Source organism: Rhinolophus sinicus, linkage group LG07, assembly GCF_036562045.2.
Source record: "Rhinolophus sinicus isolate RSC01 linkage group LG07, ASM3656204v1, whole genome shotgun sequence".
Taxonomy (NCBI): Eukaryota; Metazoa; Chordata; class Mammalia; order Chiroptera; family Rhinolophidae; genus Rhinolophus; species Rhinolophus sinicus.
In genome coordinates, this window is record NC_133757.1 from 11096837 (window position 1) to 11120660 (window position 23824).

The 23824-nt window shown below is 50.3% G+C and overlaps 1 long non-coding RNA gene across 5 annotated transcripts; it reads right to left on the bottom strand.

The window, feature by feature from the left end:
• Positions 1–218: 218 nt before the first annotated feature.
• On the bottom strand, positions 219–15214 carry LOC141572888 (uncharacterized). 5 transcript variants are annotated; one of them, XR_012498385.1, is made up of 5 exons: positions 10336–15214; positions 9358–10143; positions 8925–9116; positions 2760–7978; positions 219–1911 (listed from the first exon to the last, which is right to left on the bottom strand). It is a non-coding gene; the product is annotated as an uncharacterized LOC141572888 (long non-coding RNA). The 5 variants fall into 5 exon arrangements; XR_012498386.1 differs by having other exon boundaries at positions 2760–6227; positions 6299–7978; positions 8925–10143; XR_012498387.1 differs by lacking the exon at positions 9358–10143.
• Between the last annotated feature and the right edge of the window lie 8610 nt (positions 15215–23824).

A 23824-nucleotide genomic window follows, 5' to 3' on the forward strand; every position in this document is an offset into this window, starting at 1 on the left:
ATCACAAGAATAGTAAACAGACTGATATCCCTCATGAACATAGACACAGAAATTCTTGATAAATATTAACAAATCAAATCTAGCACTATTTTAAAAGGGTAATACATTACAACCAAGTAGGATTGAAAGGTTTTTTTATTTTTCAATTTGGAATTCATTACAAAACAAAGGAGAGTATTATTAACAGAATAAAGGAGAAAATTATATAATTATCTCATAGATGAAAAAAAAGCATTTAACAAAATCCAAGACACAATTTATGATTTAAACAAAATTTTTTTTCAGCAAACCAGCACTAGACCTAAACTTCCTCAACCTAATAAATGGTATCCATGAAAAGTCTCACAACTATAATCATACTTAATGGTGACATAGTTGAACCTTTTCTGCTTAAGATCAAGAAACAGCAAGATTCTCTCTCTCTCTCTCTCTCTCTCTCTCTCTCTCTCTGTCTCAGTACTTCTATTCAATATTGTACTAGAGATCATAACCAGTAAAATAAAGCAATAAAAACAAATAAAGGCATATGAAAGGAGTAAAATGGTCTCTATTTGCAGACAACATTGTTGCTTAGGTAGAAAATCTTAATAAATCTATGAAACAACTATGAAAACTAATAAATCACTTATCAAGGTCACAAGATACAAAATTAATATACAAAAATCAACTGTATTAGCAGGAAACAGAAAATTAAATTTAAAAATAATCTGATTTACAATAGCATCAAATAAACCATAGAATACTTAAGAATAAAAGTTTCAATATGTGTAAGACCTCTACACTGAAACCTATAAAACTTTGCTGAAAGAAATTAGTAATTTCTGAAAGATATTAAATAGAGGAAAATACCATGTTCACAGGTTGAAAGACTCAATATCGTTACAATGTTAATTCATCCCAAATTAATCTATAGATTTAATAAAATCTCGATAAAACTTCCAACAGGCATATTTGTAGAAATTGACATGCTGATGATTAAAATTAATATGGAAATGCAAAAGGCTTAGAATAGCCAAAAGAATTTTGAATATGGAGAATAAAGTTGGAGGAATTGTGTTACTTGATTTCAACACTTACTAGAAAACTACAGTAATTAAGACAGTGGGGTATTAGAGCAAGAATAAACATGGAACCCAGATATAAACCTACACATAATGGCCAATTGATTTTCACAAAGGCACAAGTTCATTCTATGAGGAAAAGAATAGTCTTTTCAACAAATGGTGCTGGAATAAGTATATATCCATATACCAAAAAAAAATTAATCTTGACCTCTATAACTCACACTATGTACAAAAAATAAGCTTAAAATGGATAATACGGCTGGACATAAAAGCTAAAATTATAACAATTTCTAGAAGAAAAGATAGGATTTGGTCAAAATTAAAATGCCTTCTCTTCAAAAGACACAATTAAGAAAAAGAATAGGCAAGCAATAGACTATAAGAAAAGATTCACAATATAAATGTCTCACAGAGAACATGCCTCCAGAATATATAAAGAACTCACATTACTCAATAAGAAGACAAAGAACCCAATGAGGTGGGGGAGCAAGCAAAAGACGTCAACAGACACTTCACAGAAGAAGGGAGTGGAGCTGCTTTCTATCTCAGCAGTGAAGACCCAACACGCTGCATTTCCGACTCCTGCGTCAGCCAGTGGGAGGCGCTGGTAGAGACTGGAGAGCATGGCGGGAGGGGCTGGGGGTGAAGCCAGGGTATTTCTCCTCTAGCAGCAGGTCCCGCATAGATCCAGCTTCACTGAACAGGTCTGTCTCATTCCAGATCACACTGGGCTCCAGTAACACCATCTCTTCCCTTTGTTTCTCTAACGTCAGGTGGGAGTGGTTTCCTGCTCTGACTCATCTCTGAGTTATGTCACTGAACTGTCTTCTGGGCTCCTCCATATCACCTGTGTGACAAATTCCCTGTATTACATTCCCTCTGTTATAAATACATGACTTGATTTCTGTTTTCCTGGTCAGCCCAGCTGTACAAATGCTTGGTCACCTGGTACACAGGCCGCTTGGGATTTGCAGAACATTAATTGTCATTGCCTATGTGCTTGTTCAGAGTCCACTGTAAGTGCCAGCTCTCTGTTGATCGCTTTGCTGAGGAAGCTTTACATCCCTCCCATCCTTTTAGTAAAATACCTGCTGCTAATTACTTATTACCCAAGGGGATGGCTTCTGTCTGTTTTCATGGTTTTATAGCCAGATGTCTGGTTCTGTGTATTTGTTTCCGGGGTTCGTCTCTGCTGTAGGAATGAGGGGAGTAATTTCTCCCTTTAGTTGAGAAGAGGAAATTCCTGACTGAGATCCCAGTTAAGAGTGGATTTTTTTTTCTTGCCTTTGGGCAGAACCCTGGATACCAGGTCCCTTCCTATGTGACACAGACACACCTCTCCACCCTGCCCAGGCCACCCCACACCAACCACAAACGACAACCCAGGCCTATTTCTGTTCGTTTAGCAATTTCCCACACACGTAGTCCAGGGTGCATTTGCATGGTGCTGGGCACAGTGGAAGGCACACAAGGATGTCAGACAGAGGTGCCCCTCCCCCGCAGCAGAATCGGCTACATACTTTTCAGGGCTCAGTGCGCAATGAAAATGCAGGACAGGGCACCTTATTCAAAGAATGTCAAGATGACAACAGCAGACCATTAACCCAAGGGCACAGGCCGCATGGCCGTGTACTGGCCCTCTCCCCACCTCCCCAGCCCCGCACGGCCTGCTTTTAGAAGACCAGATGTAGGTACCTCAGACAGTGCCATATGTGGGCTGTGTGTCGCCCCAAAAAGTGACTGCTCTGGGATAAAGGGCTTCTCTTGGCCACATGGGCAGCATGCAGGGAGGGCCGGAAGGAAGAAAGAAGAGAGACGTGCTTACCCTTAAATTCAGCCAGGACAAATGGACCTGGTATTTTCCCAAATCATCAAGCTGTGAGCTCGGTCTCTATGCCGTGCCCACCTTGCCCACCCCCTCAGCACCATTTTGGTTCCCAAGGATTCCACAGCTCTGTCACCACCTCCACGTGCTTTACCATGTGACTTTGTGGAGTTCAGAAGAAGCTACCTGAGACCTGACCACGCTAAGAGCAAGTGGGAATCCTTTAGCCTGAGCCAATAGCACATCAATTAATCACAACCTATCCATGCATAGAGAGAAATCTGTATAGAGACACAGGAATTGACAGAGCTACAGGTCATGGATAGGACCTGGCCCCTGGGGACAGACCCAGCTTAGGGCTGGCACATGGCAGGGAAGCCACAGATATAGTCTGAATGAACAAGGGACCTAGGTTTGAATTGTTGCTCTTTTACTTGCTGTGTGATCTTAGGGTAAAAGATATCACGTCCTTGATCCCAGTTTTATCGTCTGTAAAATAGTGATATTTATCTTATCTGAGGATTAAAGCTAACGTATGTAAAAATGCCTGGCTTAGAACGTGTGCAGTAAAGGAGTCTCAAAAATGGTAGTTTGTACCTATGGATACGTGTATGTACATATATTGATCTAAGTCTGTGTGATATACGTGGATTTATGTAAATATGTTTTCATATGTCTCTGTAAATGTAGTTCTGTAACCATTATCTTGAACAGCTTTCTCCAGACTCCTCCCTGCCAAGCCCAATTGTCCCTTCAAACCAGCTCTGCAGGGTGTTCTTGCCCTAGGATAAAAATCTCAGGTAGGTCTCATCACTTTTCTAGACACTCTTAGATAACAAACAGTCTTGTGGTCACTTTCAGTCCCAAGCCCGGTCTCATTAAAGTAATGAAAATGTCAGGCCTAGGGTTATAATTACTCACTCCCTCCTCTCACCCAACATCGGCCTCCCCAGCTCAGGCCAGCGCTAGCCAGGGAGGCCTGCCACGGGCAATGATGACACGGTGGCCTCTCCATTTCCCGGTCGTGTGCATCTTCTCCCCTGCTCCCCACCCACCTGTGAGCCCCCTGGGTTTGGAGGAGATGAGGAAGAAGAGGACTTCCTCATTCAGATGTAATCGTGGGCTGCTGGCTCTGTGGATGTTCAAAGCTCACTCTTTCTCTTGAGGGTTTTTCCCTGGGTTTTTCTGAGACTTCTCTCCTGGGAACTTCTCCTGCTACTTAGGATACCACATGCCCTGGGCTTTCAAAGTTTCCCCCCACTCAGTTATTCACCGTTGGAGTCACATTGCCCCACCAGCCAGCTGCAGGTCCCCTTGTCTTATGGAAACACTCATACAACCAGGCCCCCAATTCTAGTGGACATATGTCAAGCTTTCTGAGTGGTCCCCCATCTGCCTTGGCTTGAAGTAAAGAGGAAATACCACCTCCTGAGGCAGCAATAACGGGAGGGCAGGGCAGAAAAAGTTGTGAAATGGGAAATGTACCACATTCCAACTAAAGAAATCTGTTGTACATTATGCAGGGCTATTCATTTATTCCACAGTTTTTGAGCACGTGCTGTCCGGGGCTAGACTCCAACCCCACCGTAGCTCCTACCTGGTCAAGGAGACACCCATGACCAGACAACCAGAGGGAAGCAGCAAGAGACAAAACTCAAAGGAAGGATCAGGCCAAGTGTGTGAAACTTATACTCCAGGTAAGAAGTCTGCATTTCCCCCTAATCACGTGGTTTCCCCATCAGGAACTCCCAACTCCTGAGAGACCGAGTCAGCATTTATGAGAAGAGGGTATCTGTGAATTATGTTCAGCAATTCCAGCAGCTGAGCAGGAACCATACACTTACCCAAGGTAAATCTGCATAGTTCAGTAACACATCAAGTTTCTTTGCGTTGAGCTGAAATTTTATTGGCACTTCTTAGCTCCTCCTCATCAGCAAATCTGATTGGCAGTCACATGGCTTTGATTATTTGTGAATGGAGACATGAATTAAATTAAAAGTCATGGAGTTTTGTCTACACATGGTCCATAGAAGATAATTATTATAAGAACGTGCAATGGAAGAGGTTTTAAGCAGCAGAGTGAGAGGATCAGATCTGGGTTTTAGAATCATCTCTGCAGCTGCTGTGGGGAAAATGGGTGGAAGGGGCCAAGAATGGAGGTGGGAGAGCCTACCAGGAAACTGCTGTGGTCACCTGGGAGAGGCTGGTGAGTGACCCAGGCTCCATCTACCTGTCTGTCCATCTGTCTATCCACCCACCCATCATCCATCCATCCATCCACTCATTCAATAAATTCATTGAACACCTACAATGTGCCAGGCATTGCACTATGAGTTGGGGACCCAGCAGAGACAAGCCGCTTAGACAGAGCCTGCCCCTGCCAAGCGTGCCATCCACAAGGAAGCAGCTGCTGAGTGCATAGAACAGATACCCATAACCCTAGCTGGCATTTTATTTTCTCTTCAACGAACGCTTACATCATACTAACTTACCATGTTGCAGACACTGCTGTGCTTTTCAAATATTAACTCAGTTAATCCTCGTAACAGCCCTTAAGAGGTAGATACTATGACCAACCCCACATTACAGATGATGAAACTGAGGCTTCGACAGATTAACTCTGGCTCACAGGTCTGTCTCCACCAGTGGCTCTCAAAGTGTTTTCCCCACGCCAGCAGCAATCACATCACCTGGGAGTGTGTTGGAAATGCAAATTCTCAGGCCCACATAAGGTCAGCACTCTTCTTAACCAGCCCTCCAGCTGATTCAGATACCTTCGATAGTTCGAGAAGCAGTGGTCCACACCTGCCAAATCGATCCAATCATAAGGATTACGTGTGGTTTTGTTAAAACTACAGCTTCTTAACATCACCCTCTCCCAACCTACTGAATCAGCCTGGGAGGGAACCTGGGAATCTGGATGTTTTAACAAATCCCCCAGCAGGCAAGTATTGGAAACATTCGTCCAGGCAATTCACATTTTAACACTGCACTAGAAGAAAACTAAGGTGACTTCACAAAGCGTGGGGGTGGGGGTGTCTGGTGAATGGCAGGTTTCTCTGTCCTGAAAGTCTGGTCACACATCGCCCGTGTTCCTTCCCAGAGTTGAGAGGACAGCCTATCGCAAGCGAAGTCACAGGTATAACTCCCCCTGTCCCCACGCCGGGATGTACTGTTCACAACTTCCGAATCAGAAGAGCAGGTCCATCTTGGGCAGGAATGTTAATATTACCTCAGCAGATCCTCGCAGATCACCTCAGAAGTCCACTGCTCCAGGCAAACGTCTGCCTTGATTGCTGTCTCCTTGCGAAGTACAGATCATCCTTGCTAGAGATTTCCTGTAATAAATACCTTTGTCATGTTGACTAAAGGAGCTGTTGACCTGAAACCCCTTGGACTGAAATCTTACCTCTGCCTCCCTCTCCGCGGTCACCTGGGCTGTGAAGGCATTTGGGTTTGGAGGAGGCTGCGGAAAGAAGGAACTGGCCAGGGAGGGACCAAATCACCTATGAACAGCGTCATTTCCCCTCCTCCCTTCCCCCAATCTCCTGGTTTTCACCTATTACTGAAAACCCAACGGGAAACGCTATTTTTTTTTTAATTGGATAGAAGTTGGAAGAACTTTTAAGGTTAATATTTCTAAATTCAAAGGATAAATCCAGGCATTTGGCTTTTAACCCAGCTTTCAATTTCTGATGCACTGGAATATTCATGATGGTCAATCTGCCTGAGACAGATGGCAATATACACACTTGACTGGGCTGTAGAGCACGGAGGACTTTGGTTTTGCTCTGCCGCCACTCACCAGTCAGTGTGTCCTGGAGCGGGCCTGGAAACCCAAGCCTTGGATTATTATTTGTAAAGTGGTGGCAATCACACCCCTGTCGCTGACCTGGCAGCATTGTCCGGAGGAGCATAGGAGAAAATCGCTGTGAAAAGTGCTTTGCAAACGGTAAAGTGCTCTCCACTTGTGGGGTTTATCATGGCATCAGAACAAAAATGGGCTTTACACAGGTCCCAGACCGGAAAGCATCAAATACAGAGGAAGGTGAGTGAGCAGCGTGATGTCCCAGGGCAGGGAGACCGGAGATGTCCACTCTGTGGGGACAATCAACTTTTACAATGAAATCCTCAGCTTGTCAGTATGACACCCACTGGGCCTTGGCCAAATGGACCCAGGGAATCATTTCTCTTCCTGGACACCATAAAAGTCAGGATCTGACCCTTAGAATCCAGCTCTGACAATAGAGAAGTTAGGAGACATAAGAGGCCTGCTGGAGCCCATTGCGTCTGGCTGACAGGACTGTGCATCTCCTCCCAACTTCACCTCCAGTGACATCTTGTTAGCAGCACGAATGGGCCATGATGGAAATATTTACACTGTAGAAACTGGCAAACACTATAAGTCAGGAGCCTCTTTTTTCTTAGAGCGAGAGATATCTTGTCTCTTTTCACAGACTTGATCCTCAAGCCCTCCTTCAGCACCTGTCTTAGGCCAGGTTCAGAAGCAGACCTTGAAATGAGAATTTATTTACAAGGGATTCATTAAGGAAGAGCTCCCAGAAGACACTAGAGGAAGAGAGTGGACAAAGCAGGACAGGGTGCTCTCCCAGGTGAAGTCTCAGCACCAGCCTGATCCCACAGGATCTGGAGTGTAAATTACACCTGGGAGTTGGTCCTGCCTCCAGGAGAGGGAGCTGGGCTTTCGTACTCTGGCTCCAGTTGGTCATTGGCGATGGACCACCCCAGTTAACCCTCAGGCATTTTCATCCCTCTGCCTGGGCAAATGGTAGCCTTCAGGAGAAGGTTGCAGGTGAGAGCCATTGGAAGCAAAGCACACAGAAGCTGGTGAGTGGTCACACAGGGAGGGGAAAGGGAGCCCTGTGGATCTGGCCAGAGTTTCAACAACCCCCTATGGCACCACCACTGATATTTAACTCGAGACTGGAAAACAGAGACTTCGGGGGAAATACCATGGTGTCAGGAAGAGAACATCAGGCTTGGGCTGGAATCCCAGCCCTGCCTGTTTGTTCCTTGCTGTGTGATCTTGAGCAAGTCTCAGCACCTCTCTGAGCTTCAGTTTCACCATCTGTAAAATCAAAATAAGGGAAAGCAACCATCACTGCCTCTTAAGGTAGTTGTTTGGTTGCGGTAGAATTATGTGGACAAAGTGTTTTGTAAACCACGGGGTCAGGGGGTTCCTGTCCTGGAAGACGCAGCCTGCTGTCACTAACATAATCACGCCCTATGCCAAAACTCAGCTTGGGATTTCCTCTTTCTCCCCAGCACACTCCGTCTGGCTGACTTCATTCACTCTCTCTCCTTAAAGGCTTCTATGTTTGCACTGCAGGCTGTTAAAACTCCTAATTCAAAAGAAGCCGATAAAAAGCTCAGGTGGGGGGCCGCCTTGCTGGTTCCAAATAGATGTACAAGGAGCAGGTTGGCCCAAAATGCAAAACTCAGAGCCCCCACCAGGGCAGAGGTGTGGTCTGGTGCAGGCCTGGAAGAATGGCCCCTGTCCACTGAGCTCTCGGCAGCCAGATCATTAAATCCTAATCACCAGGACACCTAGCCAGGTGGTGAAAGCTGTTTGTCCAGGGCTGTGTGAGAGGTGTTAGGGAGACAAGAACACACACCTTACCTGGAACCCAGCCTAACCAGGACCCCCAGCCTGGGGTCGTAGCCCCCTGTCCACATTGCCCATCCTGTGGTTGGGGACCTTTCCATTTCTCCTGGAGCTGGGCTTAAAGCCGGACTCAGATCTGCGGGGTGGAAACCCAATGCACCCTCAACCTAAAGGGCTGCCTCTGCCTCGAAAGAGAAAAATGCAACTGATCCCCAGGGCAGGTGAAAGAGGGGCTGAGAAGCTGCTGACTTGTTTCATTTCATCTCCCCTATTTTCAGCCTGCCACACAGGAAGCACCAGAGCAGCACGAGAACTGGCCAGGGAGCCTGGGGGTTTGGCCGGAGGCCCTGGCTTTGCTGACGATTACTTGGGCAAGTCACTTACCCTCTTGGGGCCTCAGTTTCCTCACCTGCACAATGGGAGTAGTAATATGTATCCTGCCGGTCCAAAGGGCTGTGGGAAGAGTTGCAGATCTGTGCAGGTGGAGGTGGAATGAGGCTCAATAGCAGCTTCCCCCTTTTGCCGATGAAGAAACAGGCCAGCTGGTTCCAAAAGTCATGCTCTTTCTGCCTTAGAGGCGAGCTTTGGCGGGGGCCCCAGTCTGGAGAAGTCAACAGGCAAACATTCCATCATTCATTCATTCAGTGGGGGTGTTCTGTAGCCCGTCGATGCCGGGCGATGATAATAATGACACATGCTGCTGCCCACAGGGCACATTTTTCCTCCTGCTGAAGCTCTGCCTCCCTGTGGCCTGGTCTCGGGAGACCTCTTTCATTTAGCTTCATGCCATAGGGCAAAGGCAGAGCAGAGCTACTGTGTTTGACTTTTGCTGGGCAACTTACCAAGGCACGGAAAAGACCCCTCGGTGAACTAACAGGCTGCACTGCTCAGCAGGAGGTCTGGGCTTAGTGACGATAATGAGAAGAAGAAGAGCAATAACCAGCACGGCTTGTGCCCTCCGTCCATGCCAGGCGCAGTGCTAGGCATGTTAGGTATATTCGCTCAATCCCCTGTGTGGTCTGATGAGATGACAGGATTTGCTGTCCAGGGTCACAGCGGCAGTGAGGGCCAGGGCAAGCCTCAACGCCTCGTCTTCCTGCCTTCAGAGCCCACGCTCTTATCTGCAGCCTCTCTGTTCCTGACAACGTCACCTCTCTGGGTGACGCTGAGCAAACTCCTCCATTCCCTGGGCCTCGGTGTCCCCACATGCAAATTGTTGGGGTAGGACTGGCTGAGATCTCTTCCAACTCTGCCATTCCAGGGTCTTGACCCAGGAGAGGGAAGGGGGAGCGTGGCTGACCTCCAGGACCCTGGAAGGGCCTCCTCCCTGGAGAAAAGTGACACAGAGTTTTGCTGGCCTTCACTGAACAGAAGGGGGAGCCTCAGGGTGAGGGTCAGTCCTGCCAGACAGCTTCTCCCTGGAAGCCAAATTTCTCACTGACACCAAAGTCCAAGCCCCTTGTGACCTCCCCACAGCGAGCTGCTTCCTGTAAAGGACTCCTGCGCTAATGAGCCCAGAATGTCAAGTTCCATCAGTGAGGCAGCACGGACGGGAAGTGATGAAATGTTCGTTCCAGGAGGAGGTATGTTTCTCTGGCCTTTTTCTGTTTTTGCAGCAACATTTGTCACTGTTACAAATGAAAATAAAAACCAGATGGAATCCCTGAGACAAGCAGAGGGTCTTCCCCATCCCCGTGCAGTGGGACAAAGCCCACAGTGGGCACCTAGGGTCACTGTGGGCAGGGCAGGGCTGGACCTCTGCTTCTCGGCAGAGTAGCCTCCCAGCCAGAGCCCCAAGATGGCAAACCTCTCGATCTTACCTGTCTCCTCTCTGCTGGGCTGCAGATGTCTAGAGCAGGTGAAAAGCTGAGGTTCAACTCCTCCAAACTCCAGCCTGGCCATGGACACTCGCTTCTTCTTCCACTCGGGAACCTCTTCTCGACCCCTGGGCTTATGGCCAGGGCCACCCACTAAGAACACACTCCTGTGAGGCCAGCCCACAAGCACAGGATGCTGAACAGGACACACTGGACCAGGAGCAAGCCAGGACCAAAGCCTGAACCTCACCTCCTCAAGGAAGCCTTCCCTGACTACCACAACCTTCTTTTTAAAAGTTGTCCTCACTTTAAGACCAAGCCACCTAACTTCCACTTACCAGCAACTTGTCTTGCTCACTAAATTTGTCATTTGTAGCTTGCTTAATTCCTCACCCAGACTATCTACAGCTCCTAGGGAATAGGAAGCACTCAATCCTTTCCCTGAGGACCCGTTGGTCCCTAGAACAGTGCCTGGTTTATTGAAGCTACTCCATACATGTGCATGAAAGGAATGTAGTTACAGCTTCACTCTGGATGAGCACTAATAAAGCAATAACTATCATCTCCTGACTCCCGACTATGTGCTGTGCACTGGACAAAGTATGTTACCTATGTTAACTCAATCCCACAACAACCCTATCAGGTGCTATTGCTCCCACTTTACAGATGAGGAGAAGAGAGCCATGACTGGCCCAAAGAAAGAAACAAAGCAGGAATTTGCACCCAAGCCTGCAGGCCCCAAAGCCATGTCCATCACCATTCCCTGTGTTGAGACTGGAGGCAGGTCATACCTCTGAGATGCCTGCGATGAGGCCTGTCCCTCTCTGTTCTGATCCAGGGGATAAAAGAGAGGGCAGAGAGGTAGGTTGGCCAATGCTTCTCCCCAAGCCTCAGCTTTGCCACACAGCTTGGTTGGTGCCCTGCACACAGCGAGGCCCACTAACTGCAGCTGCCACCCATCCTGGGCAGGCTGAAGCCCCACAAGCCAGGAGAGCCCAGTCCAGCTTGGGCTCAGCTAGGGACTAGTGGCCTCTTTCTAGCTCCACAGCAAACATCCTAGAGGCCCAGGTAGAATTCTCCTTGGCCTTAGTTTGTTCATCTGCAAAGTGGGGAGGGTTCCTGCCCATTCAGAGGGCTGATGAACAAAGAATCAGAAAGAAGGCTGTTCCTAGCTTAGGCACCTGTTGGGTTTGAAATGATGTCTGAGTTGGGTCCTTTCCACTCTCCCTTCTTCCTGAGAAAGTAGTATTTCCCTAAGTCAGTGCCAACCTAGAATAGCAGCAGTACCCTGGCAGCCGCCCCCAAAACAACAGCTGATGGAGTGGTGAGCACCACTGGCATTGATCAGTGAGGGAGGAAGAGGCATCATCTCTCTGGGAGACAACGCAGCCAGGCCCCTCCCCCAACAAAGCCCTGCCCTGGAACTTTTCCTTTGTTTTCTTCCTTTCCCCCAAACCCCCAATCTGAAAGCATGGCAGACGAACTGCTTGTCTCCAAGCCAGGAAATTTTCCATAGTTTTCAGTCCAGTGATCTCAGACTTGGGGGGCCCAGGATAGGGTTGTCAGCATCCTGTATACACAGGACGACCCTACATTTGCTGAATGTGGCCTGCATCCTATATGGTCTGACAGGGCGTCCTTTTGTCAATAAGTTACAAAAATGCAGCCATTAGAGCTCTTTTTCTAATTTATCTGGGCATCTTGTATTTTTATTTTTATTTGTTATATCTGACAATGCTACATCCAGGAGTTCTGAAACCACCAAACACAGCACACCTGGGTGAGGGCCGGGGTGTGGTTCCTACACAGACCATGGGAGCAGCTCTGCGCATGTGTTACGTGTGCACATGTGTGCGTGTCCTCATGCCCACGGGGAGTGCACTCTGTGTGTGCATGTACAGGTTAAGCCGGTTCAGGGCGTGGCAATGAGTCATCTACCCAACTCTGAACAAAGATGCAGGGTAGGCGAAGACCCACCAGGGGCCTGGGGAGTTATGCTAAGAGGAAAGATTTTCCAATCACCTTTCCCATTGGAATCATCTCTGCAGCTTAGAATCCCTCCTGCCAGCCAATGTCTGAGGGGGTTAAAGCCCCCCTTCCCTGGAGCCACGGAACATCACAGACCTATCAGGCTGAGAAGGTCCTTTGGTCCAATTCCTTCACTACTCAGGTGAAAAAAACTGAAGCCCAGAGAGGGAAGGGGGCTTGCCAAAGTCACACAGCCATCAGAGAAGTAGCTGGAACTGGAATCAGGGTCTCCAGGCTCTAGCCCAGGGCTCATTCCACTGCATAAATGGACTCTTTCTGAGAGCAGGTCACAGTCAGAGAAAGCTGAACTCTTGAGAATTCAGTGGCAGCCATTTGCTTGCCAAACTGCAGAAATAAGTGTAATAGTGGCTAGCATTTATTAAGCTCTTACTGCATGCTAGGCTCATTTAATTTACACAGCACCTCCGTGTTGTAAGTTTGATTATTGCCTTCATTGAAGAATGAAGAAACCGAGGCTGAGAAACTTGCCGCAGGTCACACAGCCGCTAAATGAGTGGTTACTTGAAGTAGACATGCACTTTGAACGACAATAGGAAACTAGATTCCTCATGCTGAATAAACTGGGCGCTACAGCCAGTCCTTCAGAGGTCTGAATGGCTGGTGTGAGTGAGAGTAGGTTACGATGGACAATAACTGCATCACCAGGGTCTGAACCTTTTCTGTCCAAGCCAGCGGCAGCTATACCTCCTAGCCACTTCTCCTCTGGCCCAAGTCATTGATTTCAGCTAAGGTTTTTAAATCCACCTAAGAGGTTTTCCAAGACTGACACCCTAGATGGGGAGAGAGGTGATCCTGCCTCTACGTTGGAAACCCTGCCTTTCAGCTCACCCCTTAAGACAAGACACTTTCTCTTCTTTTTTCCTGGATCCACCTCCTCACATCCCCCACCCCTGTCCTCCCATCATCCTCAGCTTAGTCGTCACTTAATTCAGCAGCTGTTTGTCCCAGCGCCCCCGACACCACACAGGTGTACTGTGTACTCACTTGCTTTCAGGAAAGTAAGTAGTTTTTTGGTGGGCGGCCAGTAAAGGGCACTGGATACAGGCAGAGAGGGGTACACAGCCCCCTCCCCAGGGGACTGCCCCAGGCATGTTATCGAGTGCTCCTGAAACCCAATGCCCAGCCCGGTGGGGCAGCCAGGTGTCCCCAAGACAAGGCTGTTTTTCCTCTCCCTGCTGTGGGGGAGGGGGGGAACGGGCTCTGCTTCCTGTAGTCAGGGCTGCCTGGGCCTCCCTGCTGGTAGGGATCTCATCTCTGAGGACCCTCTGGATGCTCTCCCCCGTCCCCACTTCTGAGAACCTAGATCTATGGCCTGGGCTTGCCCCCTGCTCTCCATTATGTCCCTCATCACGCCTCATCTACTTCCTGATATTCCTGGGTTGGTCAGGGTTACCCTCCTCTTAATTCCCTCTCCACCTTTCCCAGCATCCTGCTCCCCAAAAGCTCCCCTGACTGCTGCAGACCCTGGTGAGCTCTCCCTCCTTCCCAGGCTGAGCCTGTCACTCCTTGGTACAGGCTACAGATGGGCTTGTCGAAGGCTAGACAGCATGTCAGCTCAAATCCCTGATCTGTCATGTACTGGCTGTGTGACCTTCACCAAGACTCTGAACCTCTCTGAGCCCTGAGTCTCCATCTATAAAATGGGAGGATGAAAGTCCTCGCCTCTTGAGTTACTATTGAAAGGATGACATGAGATCATGAACATAAAGTTGGGCGTTCAGCACAAAGCACATTCAATAATTATCAGTGCTAACAGAAATCATCAGAGGATCTTAAATCCACATTTGGATTTAATGCCAATTTGACTCCTTTAATTTATGATTTCCATGGTACTGATGTTTTACTATTTTATTTTTACATTATAAGTTGTTTATATTTCATATGTATCATTAATTAAGTTTAATTAGATTCCCTTGGGCTAACTCAAATATGTTTTCTAATGAAGCAAGAAAGACAGACCCACAGAGAGATACCCAGAGACAGGCAGAAGTGATGGGGAAGAAGAAACACAAAAAGGCCAGGGCTGAGAGAGAGAAAAGGGAGGCTAGGGCGGTAGGAGAGATAAAGGAGGAAAAACTGAGTAGCTCTGGCCAGAACTGGGCACCGAGGAGCAACTGAGATGGATGAGGACAAGCCCTGCTCCCACATGCATTCTTACAGCCCATTGGAGAGACTGGACTTACCTGCTTAAAGAAAGGTAACTATTTGGGGCCAAAAGATGGGGAAATGATGGCAGGCTCTGAATGGAGAGAGGCCCTAGAGGGCTGGCTGGGAAATATGGGGAGACTTCCTAGAGGTGGAGGGCCTAGAGACTACCCTAAAAGGGCAAGGAAGTGTGACAGGACAGTGAGGGGGCAGAGGGAGGCATTTTAGGCCCTTATGAGCAAAGACGGAGACCCGGAACTCCAGGGAAACCCCAGCAGAAAAACTCCCTGCCCTTGCTCTATTTCCCCAACACCCATACACACCTATATGTACACATCCATACACACACACACACACACACACACACACACACACCCATTGCTCTCTGAGGTGGCCTCTTCCCTCTTCTCGGCACCCACAGTATCATCCACACACACCTGACAAGGTCCCCAGGCCCTTTCCGTTGCTGCAGCCCTGTGGACCATCTCAGGCCAGGCCTTGTACCCACTGCTGCCTCGCCATAGCCTGCTTCTCAGCGGCTGCCAAGGGAACTCAAAACACAAACAAGGGTGGAAGCAAGTGAGGGGTGGTCCCTGGGGGTGACAGTGGGGAGACACAGCTCAGCGAGTCACTGGGACATCTTTGCCGGAGGGTTCAGAGGCTCCAGACACAAGACACAGCAACTGCTCCATCCTCACCTGCATGTGTCCCTCCCCCTCCCCCAACCCCACCCCCACTGCGCTCCCCTCTTGGGCCCATGGGAGAACTGCAGGTCAGTCTCCCAGGGGTCAGCCTAGCATGCCGCCAACCCTGCTGGCCTGAGGCCTAGGGCCCCCCAAAGCCCACAGTCCAGCCTGGCCCCACCACAGCCCAGGGTATCTATTTCTCCCTCCACCTTTCCAGCACAGGTAACAGCAATGCTCATGAGGAAACTCGAGAGGTTGGCTCCTTGAAATGGAGAAGGAGGTCAAGAGAAACATTTCCCAACTTTCAAAAGGAACTGTTTGGGATAATTAATCAACACATCACCAACACCAAGGGATTGTTTCACATCAGAAGACATATAATTAAGAAAACAATAGCAGGCTTGTTGTGTATTTTCTTCCTAAAGAATGCTAATTATGTTTAGCACCCTGACACATCCAAAGGTCCTCCCCCAATATATAGAAATCAAACAGAAGTTGGCTCTGAGGTATCTCTTTGCCTAGACTTAGAACACGGAAGTTCGTGGACCAAAACAGTCCTTCAGCGGGTCTTTTTTGGCCTGCAATGGATGCACCAGTGGGGAAAGGCACTTGTAATTACTAAATTGCACTCACTATTGCTTAATTACACCTTCGGATCAGCACCTAATTTGCTTAGGGTGCAACTGAGCTGCCGTGGGTGTAATTACTTGCCAGGGACACTACTTAACAATGCAGCCACAGCCTGGGGAAACTAGGAGCCATGCTCAGCTCTGCGTGGAGAGGCTGCAGCACCATGGCGGTGGTTCCAGGGCTCCGACCCTGACAGGCCAGAATAGAGGAAGGCAGCCCTGGGCCAGCTGCTTCATCGAAGCAACCTGGGTGCCAGAAAGCTCAGAAAGGTCTATCTGGAGGTATTCAGAGAGCAACTGGAATGATTCCCCAGGGTGGGGGGACCCTCCTGATGGGTCCCTCCCCAGCTGCCCCTCAGAGGAGGTGACTCCAGAGTGGGACAATGGCCCTGCCAGGTTCTGCCTCAGCTATCCTGGTAGCTCCTGCTGGAGCCTGGTTCCCATGGGTGCTCCTTGCTGGGACACAGCTGGGGAAGCAGTACCTAAAGGTGCTGGTACCCAAAGGGGACAGGCATATGCCCACAGGCACCAACGCCCCAAGTAAGGGAGCAAAGCCCCTCCTGAGACCCCTGCTAATGTCTGCAATGTGGCTAGACTGGCAACTTCAAGATCCATGGTTCCCACAAAGGAAGAAGAAGGCACCTACGTTATCCCCAAAAACACACACACACACACACACACACACACACACACCTTCTTGGAAAGGAAATTCTCCAAATGGGAGGAAGGCATCAGCATTTGCAGACGGACAGGCCATTGCCTCACAGAGAATAGAATTATTACAGAACCATGGTGTTGTGGTTAAGTTTTTAAAAGAATCCTGCTACAGATACATCCTAAATGTGTTACTAGTGAAAAGATACTATGTCTGCAATTTGCTTCAAATTCTGATGGAATGGGGAGTGCCTGGGAAAGACTCGGGGGAAAGACTGGCCAACCTCTACGACTTTGTCCAACTCTTGGTTGCCAAAAACAAGCCAATGCTATCTTGGATTGCGTTACCAGAAGTACAGTGGCCAGAACATGGATGGGAGTGTCCTGTTTTACTTAGAACTAAAGGGAACCCCCTGGATCCTGGAGCTCCATTCTGGGAACCCCATCGCCAAGGAGACGTTCAACATTTCAGAATGACAGCGTTACATCTGGAGGGGAGCAGCCAGGTGCTGAAGGAGCTAGAAACCAGGCCACGACATTCAAGAAAGACTGTGGGACCCACTGTTACCAGTGTCGTTTGCATCCTCCTAGAGTTTCTAACAAATATACACACCTTTTATGTATTTCTGTTACACTCATGATATTCCTCGCACACACTCTTTGCTTTTATCAATGAACATTTACATATCCTAGAGATCCTCCCATTTTAGAACAGAAATTATGCATCATTCTTTTTAACTGCTGTGTAACATCCTACTTTAGGGTATTTATTTATTTTACCAGTCTCCTACTGATGGACATTTAGATTGCTTCAAATATTTCCCTACAGCAAACAATTCTTAATGTTTAACCTCATGCATATGTCACTTCACATGAATGAGTAAATCTGTGGATAAATTCCCACAAGTGAGAGAAAGAAGGGAAGGAAAGAAGGAAGGGAGGGAAGGAGGGAAGGAAGGAGGGGGGGAGGGAGAGAGAGAGAGAGAGAGAGAGAGAGAGAGAGAGAGAGAGAGAGAGAGAGAAGGTGTTTGGAGCAGAAGTAATGGCTACTCCCCCGCTGCCTACAGGTTGGCCCACAATCTAGTGCAGGGATAGAGGAAGGGAGGGGAAGAAAGGGGAGAGGAGGGGAGCATGCTTCAGAGATGAGCATCAGGCGGGATACAGACTCCTAGAAGCTCCTGGCCCTCCCTGTGCCCTTTTCCAGGGCCAGGAATCAAGTGACCCATCTAGACTGTTCTTCCTGGGGTCTACACTGCACTTGCCCAGACAAAACCTGTTCGGAGAGCTGATGCACCTTGAGGACCTGTGTCATCAGTCCACATGTGCACGTTGCACATGTGCACACTGGTCCAACCATCTCTCTTTTTCTACCCTCCTGAGGGTTGTAGTATTTTCTAAATACAATCTCCTTTTCAGCTGGAAAAACTGAAGATTTGTGTGGGTGGCAGGGGACATGGGCAGAGAAGAGGAGCCTTGAGAGTGCTCTGGCTTTCCATAATCTTCAGTCGTGACCCCCACACGCAGCAGGATCCCTGTAGCTGAATAAGTCCCTCTGTGCTGGCCCTAGACGACAAGTAGGGAAAGTGACATCTGAATCAACATGGCATCATTTACTTAACGAAGCAGCAGCCTTCCACTTGAAGTGATCTACAGTATTAGACACCACTTCTGTTTTTCATGGAAGACATAATTGCAGTCATTTAGAGTGAGGGACAGGGCAACAGGGAAGAAGAGGGTGGGGTGAGCCCTTCAGGAGGCAGCCAGCTTGGGCAAACGGGGCGCTGTGAGACTGGGGGAGCCAGGACAAAGAAGCTAGCTGTGCAACTCCCTAGCGCTTACACAGCCCCCACCAACACAGCTCAGCCATGCCTCCCGGCTGTGGTCACACTTATGGTCACCCAGGCACTTACAGGCTGTCACCCACAAACACAAACACATGTTCACAGCCATTCTCTGGCAAACATGGGTACATACACACAGACTCCCGACAACTCAGCCTCACTCACAAGCGCACGTGTATCTGGAGTTACCACCCTTTCACACAACATTCAGGATCTTTGTGGTGGCAGATAGTGGTGGCTGTTGCATCTAAAACCTCCAGGCTGGAAGGGGACAGGGAGCAGTCCCCAGCTAGGTGCATGCCAGTGAAGGGGGACTGGGCAGAACAATAATAAAGTCACCTTCAGTGATATCACACCCAACACACAGAATCCCCACCAGAGCACAGGAATGCAGAACAGAGGTTGTGCACTGCCTAAGAGGTCTGGGGGGGAGGGGTCCCTGAAATTCAGTGCACATTTTACTCTCCTGGTAACCAGCCACCAGGAAGAAAAGATGCCTTTTCCTAAGCTTTGCAGGCACAGTATGGGCCACAGAGTCCCGACACCAGGGCCATGTGCACACTTACACATCCACGTGTGTGATGCACATGCTAGAAGTTACATTCTGTGCAGGCACATTCAGGTGTCGCCACTTGTGCACTTGCAACCCCAGCATGCAAAGTACATGGCCACACTCAGACACAAAACTCTTCCTTAGCATGTCCACTCCCAGGGACGCAGGCACAGATTCTTCAGCTTGTCCTTGGTCTGGGCTGACGGTGACACCCTGAACCCCCAGGAAACCAGCCTCAAGACTAGGATCCAGGGGGCAGCCGATGGCTCAGTTGGTTAGAAGGCAAGCTCTGAACAACAAGGTTGCCAGTTGACTCCCACATGGACCAGTGCACTGTGCCCTCTATAACTAGATTGGAAACAACAGCTTGAGCTTGGAGCTGAGCCGCCAGTGGGCGACCTGTTGGCTCAGTGGCGGGAACGCGGTGCTCATAACACCATAACACCAAGGTCGCTGGTTCGAGTTCCACATGGGCCAGTGAGCTGCACACACCCCCACAACGAGATTGAAAAAACAACGATTTGACATCCTGTAAAAACACACTGTTGCCCAACATTCTCCAATAATAAAAAAAAAAAAAAGAAGAAATAGGATCCAGTGATCAGGCATGTCCCCCTCATGTTTCCCCCACCCACCCTAAAAGTGACACCTATCCTCTCTTGCCCGCACAGTCCCAGCTGCCGGGAAAGGCGGAAAAGGCCAGGCACTGTGGGGGCCACTAGTAGCCATGAAAGGAGCTTAACCACCTCTTTGGTCTACAGTGGGTATGTGGGTGACTGGCGGGTGGGGAGGGGCGAGGGGGCGGGAAGCTCTGACTCCAGGAAGTCCTGGGTCTTACCTCTCCGGACCTTGCAGCCTCTTGGAGCCAAATAGAGGAGAGGCCGTGTTCAGAGCCTTGGTTTCTAAATAAACCAGACCCTCTGACAAGGCTGCAGGGTCCAACCACCCAGCCCCCAGGGGCAATTTTACTTGCCCAGAGAGCACAGGGAAACGACCACCAGGCAGGCCTTAGGACACCCAACTTTAATGACCTCACTGTCTGATGACTCCTGAAACTTTTTTACCTTCCATGAGCCTGCCCACAAGAAAGAGGCTCAACAGCCTAAAGAGTCCTGGATTGGGGCCAAGGAGCACCCACCTCTGCTCAAGCAAAGTGCCCTAAAAAGGGGGGCTTGAAGGCAAAGAGCCAGCTCACACCCTCAGTCCAGCCTCCTAGGACAGAGCAGGGTCCAGTCCCAGGGGCACCCACTGCCCAGAGGTGGGGGGATGGGCAGTCCCTTCTATCCCCACCCCCAGCTCTGCCAGCTCCTCTGGTTTAAGGCAGAGGGGGGAGGGGCATCCACATTCTCTGGGGAGCAGAGCGAAGCCCCACTAAGTGACCCCGTTTCTGAGTGAAATTGAGCTGCCATTTTCATCTTCTACCCAAATGTCAGCAGCGTTAGATCAGATTAGAAGCTAATCTCTTGCCAAAATTCATTTCCGAACAAGAGAGGTGGCTGCGGGTGGAACGGAGCGTAGGTTTGTTGTTTGTTTCAGTATCCCCCCTCCCACCCTGACAAACACACACGCACGGTTTCTCTCCCCATTACTGGGGTGAAAGTGGGGGTAAAAATCAGAATAGACCGCACTGAGGCCGGGAGAAGGCCTATGGGAGGGCCGGCACCGCCCGCTGAGGGCAGGCGGCAGGTGCCCTGCCCGGAGCTCCGCAGTAGCAGCACTGAGCTGGTGCGGTTGTTCTCTAAATGTTCTAACGGCTCCCAGGCCCTGGGATACACCCAGAGAGTCCTTCTGGTCCCAGAGAGGAAGGGAACCCTTGGCCAGAGCTGGCAGGACCCGAGGTACAAGCGCTGGGAGGGAGGGCCTCAGGTACACACTGCACCCTCCCTTTAGAGACTGAGGTCCCCTCCCAAACCCCGCCTACACCCCCTATACCTCCCCCCCAGCCTCCGACCTCGCGGGCCAGGGTGGTAAAAAGGGAAAAGAAAGGCAATTGCGACCTAAAGAGAGAGGAAGAAACGGGAAAAATAAACGCCCAAATGAACTGGTCAGTACCTTGCAGGAGGCCGCATTTGACAAGTGACCAGAACACAGCCGCTGGCCTGAATGCATAATTACCCCCAAGTGAAAATTCCCCATCTAATTTGATATTTGGTTCTTTGCAGAAGCTATAGCCTTCGTAAATAATATACAAAGTAAGAAACCTAATCCCGCCTGCTAGAATGTTTAATTCATCATTATGCGAGCTAATTGGAAGGTGATTATATGGTAATTGCTCATTAGTGGTGTATATTTATCGCTGTACCTTATGTCAAGGCCATGGGAATTGTGTAGAGTCTGTTCTCTCATTTCAAGGATCAGTTTCAGAAGCAGGAGCGAAGCAGGCAAGATCAAGTTTTCCTGACGTCAGGGTCCAGCAGAGGGCCATGGAGACCTATGCTATATATAGGGCCCGCGCAGGCTGGGGACAGGGGCAGCCTGGGGCCCCGTTGAGCAGAGAGTCTGGAGATACCTGGCAGCCAGGCCACTGCCAGGCAAAGCCGGTCCTCCCGGGTACAGAGAGAGTCGTGGGGCTGGGGGCCTCCTGGACCATTTTCCAAATGACCTCATCCCCATCCCAGGCACCTCCCAGGCCCTTCAGGTGCGTCTTTGCCTCTGGGCTATTCTGGGAGAGGAAACCTTACCCCTGGGCTTTCTCTCAAGCTCCTCCAACGGTTTGCAGAGGGTTAATAGGTGTGCGGTAGAGAGGGGGACCGGGAGGCTTGATTTGGACAGTGGGTGGGAGACTGGGAGCAGGAAAGTGAGGTTTGACTGGGACGAGGAGGTCGAATTTAGAGTGATGGAGGGCTGGGCTCCTTCCTCCATCCCATCCCTAAAAAGAGCAACTCCCACCTCCCTGCAGGATCAAAAAATTCTCTCAATTCCCGCCCCCCCCCAGCGAGGCAGCGTGCTGGCCCCACGAGCGTGCCTCATTGATGCCTAGAGAGGGGACACCCAGAGTCTCTGTAGGGTAGGCAGCGAGACCAGGGAGAATGAACACGAAGCACGAAGAAAGGCAGGACGTGAGCCCAACCCAGCGCCAAGGCCAGCGCCTGGGCCCGAAACTTGGGAGGGGAAGGCAGGCAGGCCCGAAATCCCGAAGGTGTGGAGAAAAGAGGTGGCTCAGTACACAGATGGAGGCGAGGCAGGGACGACGCCTTGAGTCTCCGCAGCTCGGAAGATCCTGCCCGGACACTTGGAGACCAGCCTCCTGCCGAGCATCCTCACACGTGGGCGCGATATTTCGAGCGCTCTGTCGCCCCCTCGGAGGAGTGAGACGTGCCTTTGCCCTCCCCAGACCCCAGCTCAAGGCGCCTGGCACCCCTACTTGCAGCCCTGGGGCCCTCCCAAGTCCCGCCACCCCAAGTCGGGAAACAGGCAGTAATGAACAAAAGGCCAATTAGACGCTGGGGCGCGGCTGATGAATGGACCTTTCGTTTGCAAGCGTGGCACCGCCTCGGGTTTTCAGGAGTACAGGATCGCGCCGGGAGAAGTCGCCTCCCTGAGCGAGGTCACGGCTGAGGTCAGCGGGTTCTCAAAACTCCCACTTCCCTCTTGCTACGAGGCTGGTTTGGGGAGGTAAACTGGTGGTCGAGCTGTGGGACAGGGAGCAGAGCTGCGGACCAAGCGCGCGTGCGGACCCGCAACTCTGCTTCCGGGACCCGCGGCCCAACGCTGTGGGCCGGTTTCCTCTCCTGCCCAGCCCGCGGCTGCTCTGAGGCGGCACCAAGTAAATCCGACGCTGATTGCTGGAATAATAAAGACCAGCCTAGAAAAATGCAGTTACAAAAAAAATGGCTGTTGTTTGCCAAACTCTGGAGTGAGTGGTGCGCTGCGGGAACAATACTCGAACCCAGGCCTCCTCACTAGACACACACACACACACACACACACACACACACACACGCCTAGATCCGAAACACACAAATGGTGCGCGGGTGCCGGGCAGGGGCGCCGTCCCACGGGGACCCCCACCCAAACACGGAGAAATGTTCCCGGAGTCACACACTGGCTGAAGCTATTCCCATCGTCTGAGATCTACTACAGCCGGACTCACAGATACGCACTGCGCGACCGGACACCAGCACCCAAATTCTATACACAAGTGCACTTCTACACCTTTGTAGGCACTCTAGTTACAGCCACACAACTGCACACTTTTGTCTTCACTCAGTACAATCTAGATGCACAAGGAAAACTGGACACCTTGACACATTCTCACAATCCACATAAGTAGCACTGGCCTCTCCAGCCTCTACCTCTTGCATTTAGCACAATTAGCACCTATACTTCCTGATTTACGTCCTGGCCCAGACACACAATTACATCTCCACACAAACAACTGTTTCACAGGCCTAACTCATACACTCAACCTATGCAGGCACCCAAGCAGTCTCACCCTAACTCACATCCACACCCTTATTCCGACTTGCAACTGCGCCCAAGAGGGCAGCCCAGCCCAGATGCCCCCACCGTGGGGCAGGGCCCTGGGCAAGGCCTCCGAGACGCCGAGTCCCTCCCCAATCGGCCCGCGCGTTGGAGACTTTGTTTCCTGAGACTCGAGGCGGGGATGGGGAGGAGCCGATGTTCTCAAGGCCGCGCGCAGGCCCGAGCCCCCTTTCTGTCTGGCCCGCTTGGCGCGTCTCTCTGCCTGCCACAATCCGCCCCTAGCACAAAAGTGGCCTGGCAGGTTCCGGGACGCCGCCAACGCTCCCGCTCCGGCTCGGCTTGGCTGCCAGGAGCAGAGTCGGAGGGAGCTGGGGGCACCCGACACCCAGAACGAGAGGGAGAAAGGGGAAACTGACCGGGGGTCCAAGGTTTCGCCTACCGGAGTAGTTTCTGGTGCCTTGAGTCCCCGCCCCCGCCTCCCGGGGCCCTGGCGGCGCGGAGGAACAGGAT